This window comes from Notamacropus eugenii, chromosome 3 (genome assembly GCF_028372415.1).
Source record: "Notamacropus eugenii isolate mMacEug1 chromosome 3, mMacEug1.pri_v2, whole genome shotgun sequence".
NCBI classification, from domain to species: Eukaryota; Metazoa; Chordata; class Mammalia; order Diprotodontia; family Macropodidae; genus Notamacropus; species Notamacropus eugenii.
This window is the reverse complement of record NC_092874.1, coordinates 68,881,418-68,907,702: the sequence shown is the minus strand read 5'-3', so window position 1 is coordinate 68,907,702 and position 26,285 is coordinate 68,881,418. Positions and strand designations below refer to the sequence as shown.

General features: G+C 36.4%; 1 protein-coding gene and 1 long non-coding RNA gene across 6 annotated transcripts in view; one reads left to right on the top strand and one right to left on the bottom strand.

The window, feature by feature from the left end:
- Positions 1-26,285, top strand: part of MPP7 (MAGUK p55 scaffold protein 7) — a 287,051-nt gene that overhangs the window by 35,388 nt on the left and 225,378 nt on the right. For 3 of the 5 annotated variants that reach the window (XM_072651828.1, XM_072651830.1, XM_072651825.1), the window contains exon 1: positions 16,389-16,889. The exons of the other annotated variants lie outside the window; for them this stretch is intronic. The gene's annotated coding sequence lies outside the window, so the exon portion shown is untranslated. Of the gene's footprint in view, positions 1-16,388; positions 16,890-26,285 lie in introns of those variants that run through there. 5 annotated transcript variants of the gene reach the window in all.
- On the bottom strand, positions 15,595-16,667 carry LOC140532850 (uncharacterized). The gene is made up of 2 exons (XR_011976698.1): positions 16,558-16,667; positions 15,595-16,395 (listed from the first exon to the last, which is right to left on the bottom strand). It is a non-coding gene; the product is annotated as an uncharacterized lncRNA (long non-coding RNA).

Sequence of the window (26,285 nt, the reverse complement as noted above, 5' to 3'; positions counted from 1 at the left end):
AAACAAGAGTCTAGTCACTGAGAAGTGAATTGATATATAATGTTGTAAATACAAGGTGTCCCAGAAGTCTTAGTGCAGCTTTAAGCTTTAACATATAATTACAATGTGATCAGCTTAACAACAGCTTAATCGACATGATGTCATAACCAACAGATGGATAAACTTTAACAGACTAAAACGGCACTAAACCTTTTTTGTACCGCATGTATAAATATTAGAAATATAAAATGGGAGAAATTAAATATCCCAGAGATAAGGGAAAGATTTCTTTTAACAATGCTGGCCTGAATTACCTAATGTAACATTAGACCTCGTGTGACTCCTTTTGGTTTTGGGGTTGCTTTCCTCAAGCCTACAAGAAAGAAAAAATAACTCTGTCTGATGGTGGAAACTGAAGTGCCTATTAGGCAATGCTTCACCAGTTTTTCTGGGGCCCTGCACAAAGTAGTCCTGGCTGGAGAGCCACCAGAATACTCTCAGCTGCAAAACTCCTAAATTGCCCCCTGCCATCCCTACCTGGATTCCAAGTCTCCAAGCTAACCAAAGTAGTTTTGATGCAGTCATTAGTTAACAGATTAATTTAACAGTTTGAATTAATCTAGGAGATGCAGAGGGATATTGTTCAAAATATCAAACATTAAAATCTGTCTGAGCCCCCAACCTGTCCATAGGTTCTTCCCTCTGTTTACTTACCATTGCATTCAGAAACTTAGCAAACATAGTTTGTTGTATATATAATAAAGTGAAAAGGAAATTAGATTGAAAGCTCTTATATGGAGATGTTCTCATTCAGCTGTTGCCCTTCTAGATCATTGGGTGTGACTGGATAGGATTCTCACTTCAGGTACCTTTGGCTCATGGAAATGAAGTGGGAGGAGGAGCCTTCATCCTCACCTCTGGATTAAGGACTAGAAATATGGGGAAACTGGGAAGATTAGAATTTCCACTCTCAGTCACAGTAGCAGGCAGCTTGAGTAACTCTGGATCTTTTGTCCTAATACCTTCTGGTCCCCATCTCTAGTCTAGGATCTTGGCCTCTCCCTTCTCTTTGCTTTCAGGATCCTGAATTAGCCAGGACAGTGGGATACTTTTTGGTGAACAGACTAATTCCCTGTGTTTTATCCTGTGACTTTCTGCCTAGTTCCAAACAAGATCCAAGAATCCAAGGGGTTAGGGAGGGGAGGTTCCTGGAATTTTCCTTGGGTCTTTATCTTTGTGAATCATCTTCCTGGGTCCAAAACATCAAAAGGCATCCAGGGGCATAGGTAACAGCAAAAAAAACCAAACTGTAATTTTTAAATTTTAAAGTTTATTTTGTTTTGTCATTTATTTTCTTGTGCTGTTGGGTTGTGAAAAACATTTCTCATATGTTAAAATTTCAATGAATATTGTAGTTCTTGCTAATTCCTTACTCTTGTTAAGATTTCCTTAATGAGATTAACTCCTTTGGATAAGATTTAGGAATGCTTGGTAGGAATCTTTGTTTTTCTTGTGTTTTGATGGCTACATTAGAAGGAAGAATTGAAGGCACTAGGAAGTTCCATACCTGCTTGGGGTGTAGGTGACTGGGAGCTGCCGGGGAAAGTGCTGAAGTGAAAGTAGACATAACAGGGGTATTCTAGAACTTTGGTACTTGGCTTTTTTTTTTTTTTTTTCCCCAACTGTGAACTGTTGTAGAACTCTAAGAAATGAAATATAGTCTACTTAGTAAAGTTCTAGAAAGGCTAATGCAATTATTATGTCCTTGCAACCTAACCTCCCTGGGTCATTAGGCAGCTGAGAAAATAAGTACTAGAAATTGTGTAGACTTAATTTGGTTAGGAAGTTCTGATCCCATGCTAATAATGAATATTCACTACAGTATTTTAATCAACTAAGTTGATTTAATGTAGCATTTTATGTGCTCAGCAGTTTTAAAAGCTTAAAGCTTTAAAACTTTGTTTTACAATGACTTTATTGATAACATTTTGCTTTATTGTAGACACCATCCAGTAAATACTTAAACCTCCCACAGCGTACCTTTTCCCAAAATAATTTTGTGTGCCACTTTCCGCTTTTTAAAAATTGGTTAATAGAAACTAAGAATTGTTCTTTAATCATCCAATATCTGTGTTGGTATCTGATTTTTTTTTCCTTTAGCATCATTATTTAAATATTTGTGGATACTGTTTTTTGGGGTCTGCTTTCTTCGTTGTTTTTCTTTGCACAAGTTTTCTCATGTTTCTATGAAATCTGCGTATTGTTATTATGCTGTAATATTATTCCATTACATTCATGTACTACACATTGTTCCATCTGTAATGAATGGGCACATAATTTAGTAGTTTAATTTTTTTCTTTTTTTAATATGAACTTAACAGTCACCAACAGAAATAAGCATTTCATTATTATGAAAACAAGATAATTCCAGTCACATAATTTGTTATCAGATTTTTTTTTTAAACAAATACTGCTATCACTTTTTGTATATGTGGGTCTTGTATTGCCATCATTAATCTTCTTGGGCTATATAAACAGTATTGGAATGTCTGGGTCAAAGGGTATAAATAATTAAGTAACTCCAAGTCTAAAATTTAATACCAGTAAATTAGAGTGCTGTTCTTCTACCTTACTGTTAACCACAGCTATGGAAAAATACCTGTACAACATACAATACAGATTTACACATTGTGAATGAGTATGGAAAAGTTGGTCTCATTGTTTGTTGTGGCTATATCTTTATCTAGAAATTAGAATGCTAATAAAAATGTAGTAATTCAGAGCTAATAGAGTTTAACATTATTATAATGATAAGTTTTTTAGGTGAAAAAAATTTTCTCTGGTAAGCTTAGACATTTTTAAAAATTGCTTTTTAGATTTTCTAGGTAGTCTTTTGCTAAGACCCATTTACTGTAAGAACCAAACTGTGCAGTAAATATTGAATATTATTATACTAGAACAAATCCTAAATGAGTGAATACTAAAGAAGTATGAAAAATGCATCCTGATAACAGTAGTCAAATATGAATTATCTAGGTTTGTAGATGACCTGCTGGTGACTTTTCCTCTATACCCTCTCCATTTCCAGGCAATTAAAAATTAAATAGAAGGAATTTTCCAATTTTGGTTTTCATTTTAGCTCTTCTTACTCTCTTAACTTTTACTTTTTTATTCTCTTAGTTTTGTTCTTATTTGGGCTAGACAAGGTGAAATGTTAAAACCAAAATATTATAATAATAGGCTCTATGGAAACTTTTATATTTAATTAGGAGCTGATTTAGTTGCTCTTCCTAATGAAAAATTAGATTTGAGAGACTTTACTGTTTAACAGTGGGAAAATTATGCAAAAATGGCTTTTGAATTTGGGGTAGCTCAGTTGTGGCCATGGCACCTCTGCAGCAAGTCTTAGTTCTCTCTCAGATTCTCAGATGGGTCATCAGTTTGAGACTTCTCCCAGCCATGCAGATTGCAGCCCCCCTATGTTTGTCCATCCTATGTGGCTTGTTCATGTCTTTCCACGAGTTTTTTCCAGGGAAGTCTACCCGTTGTGCCTCCGGCTTTCCTAGATTTCTTCTGACATAATGAGCCCTCCAGTGTTATCCCTTGCCAGGGTTCCAGCTTGTTTTCTCTTTCTAACAAATCGTTAGTGCCATATTTTACTCCTTTTCTTCTTTGAAGGTCCTTTGTGGTTATAGGATGAAACCTGCTCACACCTACCTCTTGCCTCCCCATTGCTCTCTGAGGGCCATTCATTTTCAATTCTTCAGAAATTGTTTTATTCCATGTCTCACTGCCAGATAGCAAATCTCAAAGATTTATTTATTTAAAAAGGTGGACTTTGCTTTTAGAGGAAACTAGGTGCCATTTAAGGAACCTGCAGTTTCTCAAAGGCAGTTCAACCTGCTCTCATCCTTTTTAAACTTTGGGCCCAACCTGTCTGTCCTATATAACCCAGATAGACAAACTAATTGACAAACTCTGTAACCCATATAGACAAACTAATCGGCAAACTCTGTAGGATTTCCATAGAAATGCATTTCAATATGAGTAGTAGACATTCTTCATTCCTCTTGGTCTTTCCTGTATGTTTAGGCCAAACTCTTTGGAGTGCTAGATCTTTTCTAGGAGCCTTCTTAGTGTTTGAGGACCTGATTCAGGCAATACGAAGTCGCCTGGCAATAGGAGTATATAGAGGATGTCATCATCCACTGAAAAACCCACTTTAACTGGAACTCTGCTGAATTTCTTTCATCACAGTGGGAATCCTTTTTGGTGAGGCCACCTTCCTTCCCCCTACTGTTTTAAACTCCCTTGAGGGTATTTGAGCATGATTACTTTTCTGAGGTCTTTCAAAGACTCTTGAACAGTTTTTATGTATGGATGGGAGACAGTTGGCAAAGAGCCTGTAAGGTCTTGTATTACTCTGTTGAATCAAATGCTTTTTCATAATCTATAAATGATAAGCACATTGGAATCTTATGTTCTCTTCATGTTTCTATCAGTTATGAAATGCTAAAGAAGTGGTACATTGCTTATTATTACTTGAAGAAGCTTGCTTGTTCTCTATAAATTCCCTCAATAAAGGTGCCCTTGGTGTATGTATAGATGAATTGCATAAAGATGTGTAGTTGAGGTAGTTGAGATATGAGTCAGTAGTTGTTGACTTATTGGCTCTTTTTTTGTTTTTAATATGTAAACTCTGACATGTTCTCTGTGCCTTTTGTGTCCTCTCCTTCTCGATAAACATTCTCTAGTATTCTCCAAATTGTTTCCTCCAGCACAAATCTTCATTTGGTCCAGTCTGACCACTTTCCCCATGTTTGTCCTCAATGTTGCTATTTCACTGTCCTGTATAAGCATGTACAAGACTGTGTTGTTAGGGTCCAAGTAAGAGGGTTTCTTTCATGGTGAAAATGAATTGTCATAGTAGTCTTTACCGGCCCTTTCCCTCTTTATTCTGTTTATTGTTGTAAGGTCAATCAAATTAAGATCTTTTTGCTGTTTTTGTTTTACTAAAAGTGCCTCTGATTGAATAATGTGATTAAGGAGGATCTTTCCCACCCATTGATGGGCTTGCCCATTGAGGGAAGCTTGATTAGGAGAGTTGTTTTGTAGGAAGGTCCCAAGTACTTTTTGTTTTTTTCTATTGAGGCACTGGGTCAGAAGGTTATGCTCTCTGGCTCTTAAATACTATGAGAGTGAGGTTTTACTTTGGGGCTTAGTTTTTGTAAGAAGGTTTGCATGCCAGAGGAGGACTCTGGGAAGCTGCTTTAAGGAGTTGCCCTCCCCCTCCTCCTCCCCCTTCCCTTTGAAAACCCAGATGTCATTGCTTCCTTCTCTGGTAACTATGGTCAGACGCTGGGAGTCCAGCTGTCTGTTGAATTCAGGCAGAGGAAGCCATGTCTATTGACCTTTGATTTCTCTATATTTTCTTTGAAGTTCAGGGTGCTTATCCCCCCTGAACTAGGTGAATGACATATGTGCTTGGTTAAAGGAATGATACATGTGTTTGATTAAAGCGATTGTTAACCCCTTGAAAGTTGCTTTCCTTTTATGAAGGCAGATATAAGAACCTGTGATACCAGGCCCCCCATGTATATTGGGGTGCTTACCGTTACAGTCATCCATTTTCATCCTTACATGTCTTTAGGATAATTGCTTAGATATCTTGACAAGCTTTCTTTAAACTGATTTTATCTTACGTTGCTTCCCTCTGTTTTATGAGATGATATTGTTTACAATCACCGGTCATCCTTCATAAGGGATTACAAAAGAATTTATATTTTAAAGAGTCTAGGTAATGACTTAAGATAACATACTTGGACAGCTGGATTACAGGTAAGTATATGACTAATCTGAGTAGATTGGAGCCCAAATGATTATTCAAATGGAGTAAGCCTATCTTGAGATTAACAATTTTTGCTTCAGGTATGATTGAAGTCAGAAGTGATGGCTTTCCATCTGGGCCTGGTCTGCTACAGCACTTACTTCAAGGGCTAATCCTGCCAACCCCTGGAGCTGGAGGAGGGAGGGCTAGCCTACTTCTGATGGGAAAACTTCAAAATCAACACTGGGATAGTTCATTTGGTGGTTGCATGCTTCTATTTTCCTTCTTAACATTTGTGGATTTTTGGAACTGTATTCTTTTCCTAGGAGGAAGAAGAAGAATTCATCAGAGTATTCCTCCCACCTTTTCTCCTATTTCTTGCCTCTTGAATACAGTGATGAAGGCTTCTCATATTTTTGGCGGACTTATGTCAGTGTCTGGGTCACACGACACAATGTATAGTGTGTTGGACCTGGAGGCAGGAAGTCTTAGAATTCAATGGGGCCTCAGTCACTTCACTTCTCTCACCTCTAAAATGGGGACAATGATAATATCTAGATTGTTGTGAAGATCAAATGAAATAAGCACTTTGCAAACCTTAAAACTCTCCATAAATGCTAAGCTATCTTATTTTTATGTACCTCCATTTAATGTGATGTAATGTATACTAATGTGCTATAGGCTTATAGGATTTAGGGATGAGGAGAAACTTGGAAGTCATCCCCTCTTGTGGATAAGTAAACTGTTGTTTTTCAATACCTTAGGATCATGGTAGCAACTACATCCAGTTCTTAGGATTTTTATAAAATATAGTGTGTTTTGCTTTGAATATTATAGAGTACTTATAGGGTTTGAATTTAAGAGAAAACTCAAGGCTTATGATTTATATTATGATATTTTGAAAATTACCTTAAAGAATTTTTTTTCATTTTTTTAAAGTTAAAATATGATAGAATGGGTTATTAGAAAAGCATATAAAATGTATTTTATTCAAGATCCATGAATAAAACATAATTGCAATGTATCCTTTCAGAAACTGCTGATTTCTTTATATTGAATTTTGTGTTTTAAATTTGACTATTTCCTTTTAGAATAATTCCAGTAATATATTGAGTATGGGTGTGGTTTGCATTAGAACTATTGGGGGAAAGGGAGAGAGTTTGGTTCATCAGCAAACTTTAATATGACTGATATTTAGCCTTAAGGTAAAGCTTAATATTGTAAAATGGGAACTGATGTTAAATATTGATGCTATAAGTAACACTGGTTTAGAATGATTAAATAATTTGCCCCGATGTTGTGTGTCAGAGGTGCAGTTTGAACCCAGGTCTCCTCTGTCTGGTTCCCAGTCCTGTGCTCTTTCTGTTGAGCCAGACTAAGAGAGATGGGGATGTGATTCCAGATCATATTTTTGTTGATGATTTTTAGCTCTTATCTGTGCTTTGCTGACTTTGGTGCAGACATTTTTCTGTGCCCTTGACTTTTTTGACTTAATTGTTTAAGGCATATTTAATGAGACAGAATATTGATGAGCTTTTACTTACGAATTTTAGTGAAGTTCTATATTTCAGGTTCCTAATGCAATCGAACTTTTGAAATAGAAAAATCTAGTTCAAAGGGGATTCAGTGATGTAAATGTGAGGGGAAAATGCTTACTTTTTCTAAAAGTATGGAACAAAAGGGTCTCAGAAAGTGAGTTACATGTGAATAAATAGTTAAATGTGAAGGCTGATTATTTTAACACGTGGTTGTTTGGATTAAAAAAATTTATATTTCATTAAAGCAATGTTAATTTTGTGAACTGCCCTTCTCTGTCATTAATATATGTTGGTCTGGATGGTTATCATTAGGATCAAAGGATCGTTTTCTTTGGGCCAGTGCTGGAGAGACACTGTCAAAATTTTTAGTTTAATTGTTTTCAGTATTCCTCATCAGACACCAAAAGCTTCTGTCATTCCTTTATGATTGACAGAATGCAGTTACTTAGTTTACGTTATTTTAATTGAATTTTAGTTTAATGTTTTCCTAATTCTGTAGATACCCTAGGTTGTTTGGTGATTTTCGGGAATTATCTTGGTTTTAGTCAGATTTAGAAATAATCTCTTAAAAAAATTAGAAAATATTCATGCCAGTATAGGATACAGTTGGAATGAACAGTTATACATTCAGAAGAGTGAAGCCGAAAGTGTAGCACTATGGCTTAATGCTCAGACTTAGATTATTTCTTTTATCTGTTTGGTTTCTGACTTTTTTTGACCCTTGCTTTGTCTCAACACTGTTGATTCTCCTTGCTTCCTTGGATCCTGATGATTTTATATTCCTACTGAAGTTATAGCTTTTGCTCTTCTTCTTTCCTCCCTCAACTCATTAGGTCATCTGGTAATGGATCTCTTTCTAATAATCTACTCTGTACTAAGTCTTGGTCTCATTATCCTCTTGGTAGGGGATTGTGTTTGCTCTAACATTACTCCCCATGGTCCTTGGACCCTTCAATTTGCCTAAATACCACCTGACCTTTTCTTGTGTTATGAACATTAGCACAAACTTTCCTTTAAATGTTTTCTTCCCCAATTAGAATTTGAGCTTCTTGAGAGCAGTGACTGTCTTGATTTTCTGTTTGTATCCCCAGCACCCAGCACCCAGCATGGTGCCTTGCCCATAGTAAGTACCTACTAAATATTTTTCCATTCCATTCTTTCAGACTCATATTGGACTCTAGCTTGTCATGTTAAATGAATCAAGGCCTTCTTCTCAGCCTGATCCAAGTCTCTAGGCAATTGATTCCTAGTATACTTCAGCTGGTTCCATGGAAGTTCCTGTTCTGGGAGTCTTCATGTTAGCAAGGTTGCCAAAGAATTAAAGACTTGAATCAAAAAGTTTGTGGTGTCATTTGGGAAGCTAGTTGGCTAAGCTGAGTGCCCAAACTGTATCATGCTGGATCCAATGGAAGATTTTTAAGCTAGTACCCTAATTGTCTAAGCAAGTGATGAGATCTTGAACAATAACAATTTTTTTTTTTGCATTCAGCGTATCAATTATGAATGCATTTGAAGTAAGACAAGAATAGTAACAAGATTCTGAAACATTGTATACTGATGCTGAGGTGTAATATACATCACAATATAGCCTTTCCAGGATAGTTGTGTTTGTTGGGTGAATGATAATGGGACTCCCAGCCATCTGTTGTCCAGTGAACTAAAGTGTTGTGATTATACGCATGGAGGAAGGAAAGGCTTTAGGAATTCATTTAAACAGTCTTCTGTTAAAGGATTTCTAGGAAATAATAGTTTCTGGGAAACAATAGCTGGCCAGCTTAGAATGCTATTGTGAAGAATGGGATTCCTCTTTTTAAGGAAGAAGATAAGTTACAAATGACATGGAATATTTTAGAAAGTGGCTTTAGTTATGCTTCATGAGACTATTTCATGTGAGCTTATTCCTTCCTCATTGGCCTTTTGAGCCATAGGGCCTAGTGCAGTGACATATATATAGTCAGAACTGAGTAAGTGTTTATTTTAAGTACTGAATACATATTTTATTATTAGTGAAAATTATATTTGATTTTTTTCCCCCACATTAGTCACATTGTGAAAGAAGAAACAGAACAAAGAAAAAACCCACAGCCTTCTCCCTCCAAAAAAAAAGTGAAAACAGGATTCTTTGATCTCCATTTAGACTCCAGTTCTTTCTCTGGATGTGGAGAGCATTTTCCATCGTGAATCTTTTGGAATTGTCTTGGATCATTGTATTGCTGACAAGAGCTAAGTAAGGCAATCATAGTTGATCATTGCACAGTGTTACTAATACTGTGCACAAGTGAAACTTATATTTGAAAAGGACAACATGGTCAAGAACCACACATTCTCTTTTTTGGAAGGGGGAAAACTTATTGGTTATCGGAATTGTGATTTCATTTTTGGCTTTAGATCTTGAGGCTGAAATGAGGAAGTCTTGTGCATCTGGTTCTCAAGAGTTCATCTGTCTAGTTTTGAAAGAATAGCATTCTTTATCTGGTTGGAAGCAGTTTACCAAGAAATATTGGTGTAGTTGGCACAGTTATGTTCCATTTGTGAGAGCCAAGTAACTTTTGGAACTGGGAATGCTCAAGTTTGTTTATAGAATGTAATGGTGTTTCTCAGTTGCTTTTTATCTCCATATACTGTTTTTTTACTCAAGTGCCTGAGCAAAGTTATAAAGTGAGAGACTTTTTTGTTTTTTGTGGGAAAAGATCATGCTAAAATGGACACCAAAACTTTGGCAAATGTCATATGAATCTTAACTTATCTTTGGACCCCAAGCCTTGCGTTAATTATGGGACCTTGCAGACTTACTGTTATATGTCAAAATTCAAAATTATAATTATTTAATATTTTGAGTGTCAACAACCTTCCAGGTATTACAACAATTACTGACTGACCAATCCCATCCTTTCCAAGCTGGCCTACAACCTAGGCCATTCTTCTCATGGTTTATTCTTTTTAGATTAACTTGATTAATTACCACCCATAGGAAATCAGTTGTTTATAGACTAGTATGAAAGAGGTATGTTCTTGGATATGTTTTAATCACACCTATAATTCCCTGTTTGAAATGTTAGAGTTGACTGTCTTTCAATATAAAGAATAGTCTTCGTGTCATTAGATCACTCTTGTGATGGTACTTTCTTGTGTTTATGATTCATTTTTCTACTACCATCTTCTTTTGCCCTTTTCTGAGGGACATGTTTCTTTGAGCCCAGTGCCTTCTCCACACTTTCCAGAGGCTCTGTAGTTCTCCTGAGATATATTTCTTGTTATCAGAAAGAAACCTGAAAATAACTTCTTTATGTGAGTCCTTTGAAGCAGAGTTTACAACCTTTGTTGTAATGTTAGATGGCAACCTGATTCTCATGTGACATCACAAACTAATTCTAATAGTGTACTGTTAGGCCAAGTCAGCAAGCAATTACTGTGTCCTGGACACTGTGCTGAATGCTGAGGATAAAAAGAAAGGCAGAAACATCCCCTGTTTCAAGGAGCCCCCATGGTCTAATGGGAGATATGACATGCAAACAACCATGTACAAACAACATATATACAGGATCAATTGGACACAATTTCAAAGGAAAGAAAAAACATTAAGGAAGACCAGGAAAGACTTCTTCTAAAAGGTGGGATTTTAGCTGAGATTTGAAGGAAGCCAGGAAAACCAGGAGGTGGAGAGGGGGAAGGAGGAGAATGCCAGCTGTGTCAGACAGTCAATGAAAACTTTGTCAGGAAATGAAGTGTGGAACAAGCTGAGGCCAATATCACTGCTTTGCATAGTAGATGGAGGGAATAAAATAGTTGAAAATTGGAAAGATAAGAAGAGGCTAGGTTTGAAGGGCTTTTAAAAACCAGACAGAGGATTCTTGTATATGATGCTGGTGGTAGTGGGGAGTCATTGGAGGTCATTGGACAGAGGGTAACAAGGTCAAGCCCTGTGCTTTAGAAAGATCAGTTTGATAGCTGAGTGGAGGATGGATTAGAATAGGGAAAACCTTAAGGCAGGGAAATGAACCAGGCATGAAAAAAGAGGCTGCACCAGGATGGTGGCTATGTCAAGGAGAAGAAAGGTGCATGTATGAGAGATGTTACAAAGGTAGACTCAGGCAGAAAGCATGGGAGTTGGCTACTGATTGCTTTTATTAGTAACTTTGCTTTTTACCTAGATGTCACCTCCTTTCCTTAATTAAAATCCCTGCTTCTGTGATTTATTGTGTGACCTGACCTTCTCATCAGAAGCTATCATCTGCATTAATGGAAAGAAATATTTATGTTGATGAAATCTTGCTTATTTTGAAGTATGACCTCTCCCAGTTCTTAGGAGGAAAAAGCAAGAATTGATTAATTTCTCGGGTTTTCTGTGGAGCCCTCTTTGTGTCAAATTTTTTTTGATAGCTATATTTCAGTATAATTAATTTACTTTGTAATCCTTTGTATTTTATTTTATGCATCTAAAAACATTATTCTTGGGAGTCCATAGGTTTCATCACACATACAAAAGATTCAGAAGCTCAGCTCTGTATATCTCATTTGACAATCTTCTTGGTTCCCATGAGTTCAAGTATCCTCTCTATGTGAATGATTTAGAGCTCTACATATTCATCCTTAAATTATATTCTGAGCTATAGGCAAGTATTATCAAGTATATTATGGCCTATACACATTTAAACACAGATTTATTTATCTAAGCTGATAATTTCTGGAAAGTAGAAATTCATAGTCCAACAAAGGATGTTGTAGCAACAGGAAGTTGAAAGCTTAGAAGCAGCACAGAATTTATTTTACTTTTCCATTTTAGCTTTAACTTTGCAGAGATGGTATAGTCTATCTTTTGAAATAGTGAGCACCCTTTTTTTCCAGAGGTACTCAAGCAGAGGCTATGGCACCAGTCATCTGTTATTGGATGTATAGAAGGAAATCATGCATTCACTCAAAAGTTTGACTAGATTTTTCCTAGGGTCACTTTGCACTCTTTGATTCTTTATTCTCTTCCATAATTCATCATTGTGTTTGCCTCTGATAGAATATTTCTGAACCACAATTTGTGTGTGATAGTTTTTTTTATACTTGCTCTAATGTTAATAAAAGCATTTCTTTTTATAATAGTGAAGAAGTTTAAAAATTGAACTTTCTTTTCAGTTGTGAAAGGTAGGACTTTGTATTCTTGTATTGACAGTTTTTACACTCAGTGCTTTGTGTTTTGAAAATATTACATTAGAAATAAAAAAATATGGCTTAGTTTAATTACAGAATCATTGAAGTGCAAAGGATGTGAGTAGGTGGTGAGGGGCTTTAGGTTTAAAATTGTATTGCTAGGGGTATTTTTAACTAGTTAATGTGAGGGGAGATGTCTGGTTGTTTTTGTTAACAGTTTCTGCTTTTCTGTGTTAAAATAATTGTACTTCATGGTTTCAGAAACATAAATAAATGTGAAACTTTTGTTTTTAACATTCATAACCTGGCCCTAATCTTTCCCAGTCTTCCAACCTTCAGTAGTAGTTTAGAGGTTATCTCCACTTGTATGCCTCATTTCCCCCTCAGATTTAACATAGGCTGAAAGAATCATAGATCTTAGAGCTAAAAGGGATCTTAGAGACTATGTATTTGAGATCCTTCATTTTACAGATGAAGACATTAGGCCTCGAGACAAGTATTTTACCTAAGGTTACATAGATAAAACATATTAGAGATGAATTTGAGCTTAGGTCCAATTTTTCTTTAGATTGGTTTGCCTTTCCAAGGACCCTGTTTTCGGGTGGGTGGCACAGTGGATAGAGTGCTGGGCCTGAGAGACTCAACTTCCTGAGTTTATATCTGACCTCAGACACTTACTAGCTATCTGACTCTGGACAACTCTCTTAACCCTGTTTGCTTTAGTTCCTCATTTGTAAAATGAACTAGAGGTGGAAATGGCAAACCACTCCAGTAACTTTGCCAAGAAAACCCCTTCAAAAATGGGGTCATGAGTTAAACATGACTGGAAAAAAATAGTATTTCTTCCAAAGGCATTGCTATCTTTCCAGTTTTATAGATGGGAGTTGGTATTATCGTTGCTTTTCTGCTTTTCAGTTTGTTGTTGTACACTTATATAATATAATCAATATGATAAAAGGAACATTGGATTGGAATTGTGGAGATCTGGATTCTAATCCTGACTCTGCTTTGAGACTGTAGGTATATAATTTATTCTCTGTGTACATCTTTAGTTTCCTCATTATTTAAATGAGCGGGTTAAACTAATAGACCTTTAAGATTCTTTCATGCTTTAAAATTCTATATTTACAGGTTCATTGGCAAATCTATCTTTGATTCACTTCTTTATTCTTGCTAAGAGTCTAATGTTGGCTGTCTTCACCTCAATTAGTAAAATTGTCTCCAACTTGACTTCTCTACCTCTAATCCATCTTGTAACAATTGTTAGATAATTTCAGTGCTTCATCAGGTCTTTGATTTCATCACTGTGAGTACTTCTATAAGATTGCATACCTTAGTCTTCTAAAATTTCTTCTATGACTGAAATGTCTTTTAACATCTGTCACCAGGCTTATCCTCTGGATATTTTTCAGCTTGGCAGGAACTGCCAGGGTTTATGTTCAGGACCCCAAGGGTCACCTCCGTGTTGTGATGAGGCATCGGAATAAATAAACAACAATATTTATGTAACACTTTGTAGTTTGCAAAGTACTTTATAGGTATCCAATTTGATTCTCAAAACAACTCTTGAAGGGAAGGTACTATTGTTACCCCCATTTCACAGATGAAGAAACTGAGGCAGATAGAGAATAAATGACTTGCCCAGGATCACACACTAACACTAGATTTGAGCTCAGGTCTTCTTGAATCCAATTTTAGCCATTTTTCCATTGTGCTACCTAGCTGCCTCCACTTCAGTGGAAGATTGCTAGATTAATCTCTTCCCAATCCTATTTAAATAATACGATATTTAAATTAAAAAAATTATTATTAGTTTAATCATCAAAAACCATAAATGTTTCATTATACAGAGAACAGCAAAGTTGATTGCATAAGAAACTGTGAACTAATTTTTAAAAAGAGAACTAAATATGTAAGTTTAACGAGTTAGTAAAAAATTATCCAATTTGTTTGAATCTCTTGGTGCACTTTTTGTTTTTTTCTGTGCATGAAAATTTTTTACTGCCACTTTTTATTTCATTTATAACTAGCTGCTAAATCCCTTACTTGTAAGCAGAGCGAATGGACACATTGACCTTGCTTGAGATTTCATGTTTCATTCTGTACTAATAGCCCAGGGCTTCATCAGTTTTTTGTGTGTGATGAATCCCCTCAGCACACCTAAGCACCCTTTCTCAGAACAAGGTTTTTAAAAAATTGAAGTGCTACATTTCAGTTCAAAGTTAATGAAAACAAAGATGTAATTTTTTTCCCCACTCAAGTTCACAAATTCTCCTTGCCCTTGAAAGCTATTCAAGAACTCTTTCAGAACTTCCACTCTAGTCTGTCATCTCTGCGCCAGAGTGGGAAAGATATTTCATCATTAGTTTTTGAAGTCATTGTCATAGAATCTTACTGTTACTCCTGCTCAGAAACCTGTAGAGAACTTCTTTTTGCTTACTATGTCAAATCTATATACCATTTAGCTTTAAAGACCTGATATGATTTTACCTCAGTAGTCCTAATAGTAACACCACTATTTCCCCAAATAAATTCACCTCTTCAATCTGACCTCTTTGTTCTTCCCTCTTCCCCCTCCTCCAGATACTTCGCTTGCTTCCTTTTCCATACCTTTGCTCAGTTTGTTTTCCTTTGCCTTTCCTACTTATGCCCTAGTCATTTGTCAAGTCTTACTTTCTCCATGATGATGACCCACATTGACTTCTCCCTCTAATTCTTTTTACATTTATGTCTTTTACTGAACATTTAGTTAGTCATTAGTCAGTCAAATGCTGAGTTATAGGGATACAAAGAAAGGCAAAAACATTGTATATTTTTCTGTTTTATTGTTTTTGTCACATTATCTTCACCTCTAGGATAGGGGCCACTAAATAATTCTAGCTCTCCCTTCTTTTTCTTCTCAGTCTTTATATTTTAGGAATCCACCAGTCTTTTCCACAGGCATATTTGGGAGATATTGCGGGTTTGATTCCAGACCACTGCAATATAGTGAGTCACATGTGTGTCACATGAGTTTTTTGGTTTCCCAGTGCACATGAAATATGTTTACACTCTTTCATAGTCTATTAAGTGTAAAATAGTATTCTGTCAAAAAAAAAAACCCAAGGAATGTAATTTTAAAGAATGCTTTATTACTAAAACATGCTGTGCCTTTAGCAAGTCATAATCTTTTTCCTTGGTGAAGGGTCCTGCGTTGAGTTGATGATTGCTGACTGGTGAGGGTGGTGATGGCCTTAGCTTTTGCCTCGTCTTGGCTTTTGGCGCGCCTTCCTCACTAAACTTGGTTCTTTCTAGATTTTGATTGAAAGTGAGAGATGTCTGACTCTTCCTTTCACTTGAACACTAAAAGGTCATTGTAGGGTTATTAATTGGCCCAAATTCAATATTCTTTTGTATCGGAATAGGGAAGACTGAGTAGTTGGTGGAGCAGTCAGAACACACATTATTACCAGTTAAGTTCACCATCCATCGTATGGGTGTACACAGTTCATGGTGCCTCAAAGCAGTTGCAATAGTAACATCAAAGATCACTGATCATACATAGATCATTATGACAGATAGAATAATGAAAAAGTTGGAAATACTGTGAGAATTACCAAAATGTGACACAGACACAGTGTGAGCACATGCTGTTGGAAAAATACAGTGGCAAAAAGGAAAGTCCTTGCTTTAAATGAGCATAAATTCTTTTGAGTGAAGCGATGAGTATATATTATGCATGTATTTATATATGCACACAAAATACATGCAAAATACAAGGTAATTTTTGGAAGAAGGTAGTGGTAAAGGCAGAATCAGCAAAGGCTTCATGAAGAAGGTGCCACTACTGTTAAACCTTGATGGAAACTAGGGATTTTAAGAGAGGAAGTGGAGGAAGGCAGGCATGGTGCCAAAATGCCACAGATTCTCCACCTGGAAGACAGAAGCACAACATTTATTCAGTCACCAGGAAGCCCAGTCCATCTTAATCTATACACAGTAACAACACAGAGGACAGCACCAGCCCCAAGCCTTCCCCCTGCTAGGCTTCCCACAAACCAGCTCCCTTAAACAAAATGCCCTTCTCACACTCACAGCCAGCTGCGGGCTTGCCTGCATCCTTCAGTTCAGACTGCTCTTATGACTCACTTCCTCTTAGCTCTGCTGTAGCCCCGCCTCTTCCTGTTCCATCCATTCAGCAAACTCCTCCCACCACAGTCTCCATGGGACCCAGGCTGACCACATGGGCCTATTACTGAATATGAAAGATGTCCCCATTTAAACTACCATTACAGCAGTGCATTCCAGTTATGGGAAGTAGCCAGTACAAAGACATGGAGACAGGAGATGTGATGTATTGAGGAATGACAAGAAAGCCAATTCAGATGAATCTTATAGAGTACAGACAAGGAAATTGGAGCCAGGTGGTGAGGAGCTTTAAATGTCAGAATATGAGTTTGTACCTAATTCTAGAGGTCATAGGGAGCCACTGGAATTTATTGAGCAGTGGAATGTCAGACCTAAGATAAGTAACTCTGTTTAGTCTAATTTATTTCACATTTTATTTCTAAATTGTAATTACCAAAACTAAAATAGTAATCCAGTATTTTATTTTTTAGCTAAAAGTTCATTTAAAAGTGTTTTTGGATCATGTGGGATCTTAGAATTACCTTGTGTATTTTTATAGGACATTCTTAATTGAATTGGTTTTGAAAATTCCTTGACACAAGTTGTAAAGATAGAATTTTCTGGAATTATATGCATGAAACATTTTGATAATTGTCATCTTGTAAATGCAAATTTAAATTACTATGGCACTTTATAAATAAATTACTCAGAGTCAAAATTAAAATGGCCTAGTAAAGATACTAATATCACTTCTTAATGTGGAGTAAATTGTTAGAGGCTGTCAAATTCTTTTATACTTTTTTACTTTTATACTTTATACTTTATGCTTTTATAAGACTTATAATTGATTTGTAAACAATCATTATTTTAATCAACGTATAGTATATTTTGCCTTATTCTATGTTTTTCTTAATGATAATTTGTGTGGATTGAAATTTTTTCATTCTATAACTATATTGTGATAAAACATGGTAATAACATTATACTATCACACGTTACTAAAAAAAGTCAATGTGTAGGTTCCCATCAGTAATCTAGCCGCTCTGAAATGTTTTTGCAATGGGAAAGATATAAAGCAACTTTTTCATAATAAAAAAAGAAAAACATGAAACTTGAACAGGTGGAGTATCAAGTTCTAACTGAAAACATAAATAGACATAGTGGATTACAAAGTATCACATTCTTTCAGTGTAACTTGTTTATATTTGAAATAATGCTATGAATATAAACTGTTATCTAGGTGCCTGATTTTTTGAAAAATTTTGAAACATCTGAGCCAGGTATTTAACAAATTAGAAAAATGTACACATGTAGAAGGAAAAGTATAGAAAGAAGGGGGAGGCTCTTCTAGGAAAAAAATAGCCCACAAAAGTATCTAGGTATAATTGTAGCTGGTTGAGAGAATATTACTTTTTAAAGTTTGTAACATGCTTAGTAAATACTGGTAATGCAAGTTCCAAATTTGACCTATAAGTTAATTTTCTGTCTTGGATTGATACATGATGAGTTCTCATCTTTGGCTCCAGTCACTTGAAGGCTTGATTCTTGGGTTGGTGTCTTATGTTTCTGAACTCACATTGTTTATGCCAGTTTTCACTCAAGTTTCCAAATGTAACATAATGTGTGTCTGTCTAGCTTAAGAGCATTGCATTTTAAAATAGCTATTCAGTATAAATGAATGGTAAGAAGAAGTATAAAGAAAGAGAAGCATAAAGAATGTATAAAGAAAGGGAAAACTTAGGACACTGTGCAGACTTGTATGGAAACAAGGTCCTTTACACTTTGAGGATAATGATGGATAATGGTAAAGTAATAATTAACTACTTTGATACTGCTTCATTTTCCATTACTTTACAGACCATCATTTTTATGAGCTGAATTAAGTAATGGAAGTTATATAGTATTTTCACAAAAAAGTAGTTTCATAAATTAAAAATTATATTTTATTTTGTCAAGAGATAAGTACTTTTTCCATGTAGGACATTTATGCTGGCTGATATTACCTACCTTGCATTTACATCATCATGCTGAGAATTTTATGGCTCATTGATACTGTTTTGGTTTCCAAGGAATAGTATCCAAAAGAAAAAATATTAGATTAAGTTTATTGTAATATGACCATCAAGTAAATCTGCTATTACTACAGAATTAAAAAGATTCTGTCTTTTATAGAGGATTCTGAAAAGAATAAGAATGACCAAAGCTACACTGAATACTACTGTTATTCTTTGTGCATTAATGAGACTTTCTAACAAGGATTTATAATTCATATTCTCAAGTCATCAGGCATATTTTGGGCACCTACGTTTTGTCAGGCACTGTGCTCAGACCTGGGGATACGGTATAAGTAAAAAAAAAAAAATCGTTTCTATTCTCAAGGAGCTGTATAGTCTAATCAGGGAGACAACATGTAAACAACTATGTACAAAGAAGATATATACAAAATAAGTTACAGGTAATCAGAGAGGGAAGGCAAAATAATATTAAGGAGGATAGGCAAAGCCTTCTTGTAGAAGTTGGAAATTTAGCAGAGACTTGAAAGAAGTCAGGAAAGCCAGAAGGTTAGAGATTAGGACAGAGAGAATTACAGTCATGAGGGGTATGGGGCATCCAGCAACAATGCTTGAAAGTAGTAGATGAAAACTTGTGTGCAAGGAATATGAAGGAACACAGTGTCACTGAATTGAAGAATACATGGGTGAGGGATGTCACTGAACATTTGTTAAGACCCTTCTATGTGCTAGGCACTGTTGTGAATGCTGATGATACATACAAAGGTGGAAAAAACAAGACAACCTTTACCTTCAGTGAGCTTACATTCTAGCGGGGGAAGACAACATGTCAAAGGAAGCTGAAAAGGTGGGGGAGGTGGAAACGTACCCAGAGAGGGGACATTTTGGAGTCCAGTCTAAGGAAGTGCAGCTGGACAGGAAATGAAGAAAAGCCTGGCCTGGGAGCCCTGCTTTAAATGGAGGCTTTGGGAGGAGTTATTTCCTCTCCCTTTCAGTCCTCCAATTTAAAAGGACAGAGGTACTGAGGTCTTTGATGAAGATAGTGGGATAGTAAAGATAGTGAGGTTTCTGAGACTGTTTTGGGAAGGAGGAACAGACAAGGAATAAGGGGCAAGAAGACTGGGAGTGTAGAAATGGGTCAGATTATGAAGGAGTTTTAAAAGTCAAAATGGATTTTATATTTTATCTTCTTGGCAATAAGGAGCCAATGAGTTTACTGAATTAGGGAATTAACGTAGTTGGACTTGTGCATTTGGAAAATTGATATGACAGCTAGAGTGGGAAGAAACTTGAGTCAGAGAGCCTAACTCAAAGGGTATTTCAGTAGTATAGGTAAGAGGTGATGAGAGCCTGTACTAGGGTGATGGCAGATGCCAGAGTTAAGGGTGAGGCCTTATGTTTCAAAGGTAGAAATGACACTTGGCAACTGATTGGATGTGGGGGTGGTAGTGGTCAAGAGTTAGGAGCTGCAACACTGAGGTTGCAAGCAGAGGAGACTAGGAGAAGTGCCTTATCTTTTTCCTATACCACTTAGTGGTTTCTAGTGATGTGATATAGTAGTACAGGATATATTAATAAGGGAACTGAATTTAGAATTCAGAACTATACTTCTGCTTCTGAATGTGGACTCCTTATTTTAGAAATGTTTGCTCTTCAAACTCATAATTTTGTAATTGATGACATTGTATTCTCTAACTTTAACCTTGCTTGCTTTTGGACAGGAATAGCGAATCAGTTTCTGGCCTTCCTTTATGGTCAAAATTGTTTTGATTTTTGTTTTTAGCGCATGAAGTTCAGCAGAGTAGATTATATATAACTACAATTTAGATCTCTTCTTCTAAAAATGCTTCTGTGAATATACATTAGTTGAAGTGGCTAATATGAATACATTTTCTACTTTGAATAGGTAGTATTGCCCTGGGAAAGTTGGGTTTTAGTAGCTTTTACTGGATTTTGTTGGTTTCCTGACCCAGAGACTGCAGACATGAGACTAGGAAGGGAAAGCTGTGTTGGCTTGCCTTTCATGGGTCAAAGTGGGCAATCTCCCCAGACTGTCTCTTTGACCAAAATCTTGTGCACTGTTGACAATAGCTCTATTTTGTACTTCAAAGGTAATATTTTCAAATAATATGTATGACATTATTTAGGATTGTTAATTAGAAATGTTTGATATCTTAATACACTTCAGTATACAGAGAATATCCTGTTGTCCAGAAATTTGCTAGATATAGTAACATATAGTCCAGATTATAGTCTAATCAATGAATGTTGCTGAAAATGGATGTTTTGGGGTTGTGTGGACCTTATCACAGGTGAAGTTCCTGGGGAACATGGACAGGACGGGACTTTTAAACTTATAAAACTTCAAAAGAAAAGACTCTTAATTGAAACTATTTTAAAGTGTAGTGCATAGAGACCCCCTGAATTCATTGACAGTACTGTGTCAGTGGCCTAAGTGATGGTTAGGGAGAAGATGAAAAAATGCTTTAGAGAGTATGGGATTGTCATTGGCCCGTATCACTCAAGGCCTGGTCTTAACTGTTGAGAATCAAGGGAATGAGGGATTATATCAACTCTTTAGTTACTAGAAATTTTGCCTTTGTCTTTATTTCTTGTTTTGGATTGTACCCTTGTGCAATTGTGATGAAACCCTCGTGTTCAGCTTTTGTTTTTGAAGAAGACTAGAGATATCACAGGGTGATTTCTTGTCTTGAGGACCATTGACATCATGAGGTGATGTCTTGAAGGAGGCGTATTCTAGAAGCATTGCAAAGGTAGAATTGACAGGCTTTACCAACAGTTTATATATGAGGGGTGAGAGATAGCACAGAATTAAAAATGACCCCTAGGTTTTGAGCCTGAGGGACTAGAATGATGGTGTTACTCTTTGTTCTTGTATATCCTTTGTTTTTAATATGTATTCATATTAGCCCCTTCAATAAATGTATATTCACAGAAGCATTTTTAGAAGAAAAGATCTAATTTGTAGTTATATGTAGTCTACTCTGCTGACCTTCATGCTCTAAAAACAAAGACTATACAAGGGCCAGTGACATTATGGGGTGATGTCTTGACTTACTCATGAAATGAATTTAAGAGTTGTAGAGTTACACAAAGTTGTCAGCTTCACTCTCTCTTCCAGAGTGAGCAAAGTCTAGTGGCAAGACAGAGTCACTGGCAGGGGCTCAGGATGCTGTAGGTGACATGGGCATCTTCCGTGTCTGACTAGGCTGTAAGTGCTCCACAGTACCTGCTTCAGGTACTTTCATGGCCATTGGAACAAATTGTTCTCATCTGCCCATTGTATTGGAGGAAGTCTTCTCATACTTGGCGTAGACATCCACCGAAATCACCAATGGATTTGAGACCAGTTGGCTACTCTCAGCCTGGTTTAGTCTGTCTGCTGAGACAGTCTTACTGGGGTGTTACTGCTGTGTGTGCTGTAGTTTCTTGGAGCTACAAGTGAGAGTTGGTGGACACCAAAGGTTGTTGAGCAAGCCCTGAAAAGGGGTTCAGGAAGCCCTCATACCAGAGAGGCTAGTTCTCACTGAACATTCCACACCCCACCTATAGTAATAGGGAAAGTAGGAAGTGAGGAGGGTTTAGGGGAGAAGATGATGAGCTCTGTTTTGGACATAATGAGTTTAAGATGTCTACTGAAATCCATTATGAGACATGAAAGGCAGTTGAAGATGTGAGATGGTAATTAAAATGATGGGAACTGATGAGATCACCAAGTAAAGTCGTTGAGAACTAGAAGAAAAGAGGATCCAGGACAGAACCCCGCAGGTCACCTGTGGTTATAAAACCTGGTCTGGAAGAGGACTCATCAAAGGAGACTGAGAAAGAAGGGTCACATAGGTAGGAAGAGAATAAGGAGAGAGTGGTGTCATGAAAACTTAGAGCACCAAGGACAAAGGATGAGCAACAGTGTCAGAGGCTGCAGAGAGGTCAAAGAGAATCAGTCAATATCAATAATCAATTAACAAACATTTAAGTGCCTCATATGTACTTGGCACTGTGTTAAACTCTAGGGAATGAAGATTAAGAAAAGATTGAAAAAAGAAATCATTGGTTACTCTGGGGAGAGCAATTTTCAGTGCAGTGATGATGGGGCTAGTTATATATAGTCAGCAGTATTCAGTTGAATTGGTTCATTAGGGGGTTAACACGGGGACGAGTGGAGAAGAGTATGGCTAGTACAGACGAGATGGCCTAGGAGAGAATTTAGAGGTCAGCGAACTGAATATTAAAGTGAGGATGGAGAGTAGGGTTTTTTTTTTTAAATTTTTTTTATTTTAAAGGAAGGCAGAGGGAGAGGTGAAAAGCCAATAATAGATTATAGCTGGAAAGGGAGACTTTGGAATTTGTGAGCATAGGGGTGGTAGTTTGTGGGTGATACTGAGATCAAGGGAATAATCTCTGTGTGACTGAGATGAGTTGGAGAAGTAGCTCATAGAAAATGAGTAGGTTGTAAGACTGAGTGGTTAAGAGTATTTGAGGGAGAGTCAGTATGTATGTTGAAGTCCTCTAGTACCAGGGTCAGAATTGAGGAGGAAGGAAAATTTTTAACCAGGTACTGAATGATTAGGGCAGCTAGGTGGTCAGTGGATAGAACTGATCTTCCTGAGTTCAAATTTGGTCTCAGACATTTACTAGCTATGTGACCCGGGGCAAGTTACTTTACCTTGTTTGCTTCAGTTTCCTCATCTGTAAAATAAGCCAGAGGAGGAAATGGAAATCACTCCAATATCTTTGCCAAAAAACCTCAAATGGGATCTTGAAGAGTCGGACATGACTGAAAAAATAACTGAACAACAACTAAATTAATTGAGGAAGGAAAGAGAGTGATTTGAGAGTCTATAGACAACAGATACCAGGATTTTGTTGGGTGGTAGATGTATATAGCATGAACTTCAAAGGAAGAGAGGTTACGGAATGATGGAGTTGGGGGAGAACTTGGAAGTGACCTTGGGGAGCAAGGAGTATTCCAACTCCATTGCCTTGACCATTGAGCTGAAGAGAATGAGTGAAAGTGCCACCAATAGTGGAAATGCAGTAATTATTAAATACATAGTAGGCATTTAGTAAATACTTGTGATATTTTTCCGAGAGATGTGTAAATGCATCTTACCTTCTGTTTTATTTCTCACTTGACATTTGGTAGGAAAGGTTTTTGCAAATAACAGTATCAAAGCTTTTGTTCAGACTTAATTGGATGTAGGGGAAGAGTTGGCACAGAGAGGAAAAAAATGTATTGGTAAAGATAGAAAATGAACACTTGCTGACTTGTTCGCTTATTTCATTTAATTATTTTGAAAACATGAAAGACTAGGGGACTTGATAGAGATTTAGATTTTTTAGCTTTAGTGTGATGGCAATGAGATTCCATTGTTAAATTTTGATTCCTCTCCAGTGAGTGCATTAGGTTGAAATGCGCAGAGCCAGAGAGCCACTTAGCAAAAAGAGGTGGTGTGGTGGAATCTGTGGGAGAGAGTGCTGGATTTGGGCCCCAGAGATCTTGGGTGTCCGATTCCAGCTCTGACACTAATGAAATTTTGGACTGAGAACAAACTCCTTCTCTTTGGTAAGCCTCAATTTCCTCCTGTGTAAAATGAGGATCTACTTTGCATGATACTGGGAAGCTCAAATGAGACAATATGTCAAGTTTTTTTGTAAACTTAAAAGTACTCTACAAATTTCAGTTATTAGAAATATATTATTATTATTATTATTATTTTTTACTGTTTTTTAGGTATAAAGAATCCAGTGTCATGTTGTCTGTGTTGCTTCAGTAGTATGATGGAAATACTATAATAAAATGTCTTAATGATTTCGTGGTTTTTTTGAGTGTTGTTTGTGTTATATAATAATTAAACATTTCAAGACTTTATTGGGGGCTTTGTTACCTAAAGACCTGTTGTTCCTTATGCTTTTAGAATATGTTCCTTTCAGTCATCTGCTTTGAAGTAATATTAAGAACTGTGGTATTATGGTGCCTGGAATGATATGACTCCTCCCTGGTACAGAGTATATTCCATGATAGATCCTAGTTAAAAGCCACTTAAATCATCTTGAGTTTCATTTTCTCTTGGTGAGATGTTTTGCTCACTTAGTTTCTGGACTTCTTTTATCTAGGTTACTTGGAAATTTTGTGGGGTATGGGAAGTCAGTAGATCCTACAGAAATTTATGATTCCAAATTAAAATAAACACCTTTAAATTTTATATTTGGCAAATAAAATGTTGCTTAGCATTTCTATGTTGCATTTTTAAAAATTACTTTGAAACCTGTATAGCGCAGCCAGTGAGGGTTTCATACCAAGAAATTTTGATGTTTGTATTATAGCTTGTTATGATTGAAAAAGTTTAATGGGTTCTCATATAGTCAGTCTCAGGTATATTACAAAACGTATCTACATTTGTAGATGCAAATGGTAGGTACAGTAGTAGCTATATTTCCCAATGTATTTCTCTCCATCTCCCTCTTAGAAGGCCATCCATCCCTTATGTTCCAGACTGTGCCTAACTCAGGCCTGTCTTGTAGTTTAGGTTCAGTATCAGAACAAATATGACATTGGGAAATCATTCAGTGGTCAACAAAAGGAGATTTATATGGCCATAGTAAAAGAAAAAATATCCAAAAAGGATAGGCATTAAGGACATCTCAAGGTTGATTCTGCTGAGTGAGGTGTTCTTATATAAATTTCTCATCATGATCTACCAACCAAGCATTGAAATTTGTTGTTGTTGCTTTCTACTCAGGTGATCCAGAAGTGATTTCAGAGGCCTGAGCCTTTAGTCCAAAACTTGAGCCAACCAAGATTTTTGAGGATGGTCTCAATGCCATTAAAAAAAAAAAAAAGCAAACATACTTTGCATGGGGTGGATTGGGGAGGGGTGGTATTAGGATATTTCTCCTACCATACCTTGTAAAGAAATATAAAACAACAGAAAAAAAGAGGCATTTATTAATTTTTCCTTAGTGTAAACATTTTCATATCTTTCATTTTCTTGGTTTTTAAAAAAACATTATCTGTAGTTTAACAAAACAATGGCACCCTCTGCTGATCCTGAAAAGTATTGCTTAGTGCCAAATTTACAAACAGAATAGTACATATATTTTTATTTTCTTTTCCCATTATTATTTGAAGTGGCTGCAAATTATTCTAATGTTTTCGTATCTCATTAACTTGTGTGTATGTGTAGGTTTGGGTGTGTGTGTGTGTGTGTGTGTGTGTGTGTGTGTGTGTGTGTGTGTGTGTGTGTGTGTGTGTGTGTGTGTGTGTGTGTGTGTGTGTGTGTATGTGGTTATGTGGTTATTAACCTTTTTTGTCTGTCATTGACCCCTTTGGCAGTTTGAAGCCTGTGGACTTCTTCTCAGAAGAATGCTTTTAATAGAATAAAATAAAAAATAAGATTACAAAGGAAACAAGTGATATTAAAAGTTATCAAAATATAAAAAAATTTATGAGGGGAAAGAGTGATATATGTACTTCTTTATTAATGCATTAGTACTAAGACAATACTTTTAAAATTTAGGCAAGTTAAGGGAACTAATTATTAGAGCAATCTCACGATAATTGCTTTTTAAAGGTATCTGTATCAACTGTAGTGCAATATGAAAATGTGTGATTTTTATAGGTGACAGTTACAGATAGGTACTCCTTAATCTGCTGTGATT